We start from the raw sequence: 2,294 nt of genomic DNA, 5'->3' as shown, positions 1-2,294 counted from the left end.
CACTTCCTTGCTGGGAAATAGCGTCTGCAGATTTCTAGGTATCGTAGCAATAGTGTTCACATGCTTCTTAAAAAGAGATATTGCATCTCATATCTATGTTTCATGATAAGATATAATATTCATTGCGAAGTGTTATGCATTCCTCGTATACGATTCAAATGAATGTAAATGCGACACTTCCTTCCAAGGAAATAGGGTTTGCAGTTGTCTACGTATCGTAGCAATAGAGTTCTTATGATTCTTAAAACGCGATATCGCATCTCATTTCTATGTTTCATGGTAAGATATAATATGATTTGCGAAGTGTTATGTATTCCTCGTCTACACTTCAAATGAATGTGAATGCGACACTTCCTCGCTAGGAAATAGCGTTTGCAGATGTCTACGTATCGTAGCAATAGAGTTCTTATGATTCTTAAAACGCGATATCGCATCTCATTTCTATGTTTCATGGTAAGATATAATATGATTTGCGAAGTGTTATGTATTCCTCCTCTACACTTCAAATGAATGTAAATGCGACACTTCCTCGCTAGGAAATAGCGTTTGCAGATGTCTACGTATCGTAGCAGTAGTGTTCTTATGATTCTTAAAACGCGATATGGCATCTCATTTCTATGTTTCATGGTAAGATATAATATGATTTGCGAAGTGTCATGTATTCCTCGTCTACACTTCAAATGAATGTAAATGCGACACTTCCTTGCTGGGAAATAGCGTCTGCAGATGTCTAGGTATCGTAGCAATAGTGTTCACATGCTTCTTAAAACGAGATATTGCATCTCATATCTATGTTTCATGATAAGATATAATATTCATTGCGAAGTGTTATGCATTCCTCGTATACGATTCAAATGAATGTAAATGCGACACTTCCTTCCAAGGAAATAGGGTTTGCAGTTGTCTACGTATCGTAGCAATAGAGTTCTTCTGATTCTTATAACGCGATATCGCATCTCATTTCTATGTTTCATGGTAAGATATAATATGATTTGCGAAGTGTTATGTATTCCTCGTCTACACTTCAAATGAATGTGAATGCGACACTTCCTCGCTAGGAAATAGCATTTGCAGATGTCTACGTATCGTAGCAATAGAGTTCTTATGATTCTTAAAACGCGATATCGCATCTCATTTCTATGTTTCATGGTAAGATATAATATGATTTGCGAAGTGTCATGTCTTCCTCGTCTACACTTCAAATGAATGTAAATGCGACACTTCCTAGCAAGGAAATAGCGTTTGCAGATGTCTACGTATCGTAGCAATAGATTTCTAATGCTTCTTAAAACGAGATATTGCATCTCATATCTATGTTTCATGATAAGATATAATATTCATTGCGAAGTGTTATGCATTCCTCGTCTACGATTCAAATGAACGTAAATGCGACACTTCCTTGCAAGGAAATAGCGTTTGCAGATGTCTACGAATCGTAGCAATGGAGTTCTTATGATACTTAAAACGCGACATCGCATCTCATTTCTATGTTTCATGGTAAGATATAATATGATTTGCGAAGTGTCATGTATTCCTCGTCTAGACTTCAAATGAATGTAAATGCGACACTTCCTTGCTGGGAAATAGCGTCTGCAGATGTCTAGGTATCGTAGCAATAGAGTTCTTATGATTCTTAAAACGCGATATCGCATCTCATTTCTATGTTTCATGGTAAGATATAATATGATTTGCGAAGTGTTATGTATTCCTCGTCTACACTTCAAATGAATGTGAATGCGACACTTCCTCGCTAGGAAATAGCGTTTGCAGATGTCTACGTATCGTAGCAATAGAGTTCTTATGATTCTTAAAACGCGATATCGCATCTCATTTCTATGTTTCATGGTAAGATATAATATGATTTGCGAAGTGTTATGTATTCCTCGTCTACACTTCAAATGAATGTAAATGCGACACTTCCTCGCTAGGAAATAGCGTTTGCAGATGTCTAGGTATCGTAGCAATAGTGTTCTTATGATTCTTAAAACGCGATATCGCATCTCATTTCTATGTTTCATGGTAAGATATAATATGATTTGCGAAGTGTCATGTATTCCTTGTCTACACTTCAAATGAATGTAAATGCGACACTTCCTAGCAAGGAAATAGCGTTTGCAGATATCTACGTATCGTAGCAATAGGTTTCTAATGATTCTTAAAACGAGATATTGCATCTCATATCTATGTTTCATGATAAGATTTAATATTCATTGCGAAGTGTTATGCATTCCTCGTCTACGATTCAAATGAACGTAAATGCGACACTTCCTTGCAAGGGAATAGCGTTTGCAGAT

Source organism: Xylocopa sonorina, unplaced genomic scaffold, assembly GCF_050948175.1.
Source record: "Xylocopa sonorina isolate GNS202 unplaced genomic scaffold, iyXylSono1_principal scaffold0328, whole genome shotgun sequence".
Lineage (NCBI taxonomy): Eukaryota > Metazoa > Arthropoda > Insecta > Hymenoptera > Apidae > Xylocopa > Xylocopa sonorina.
The sequence above is the reverse complement of the archived record's forward strand: the minus strand, read 5'-3'. Positions refer to the sequence as shown.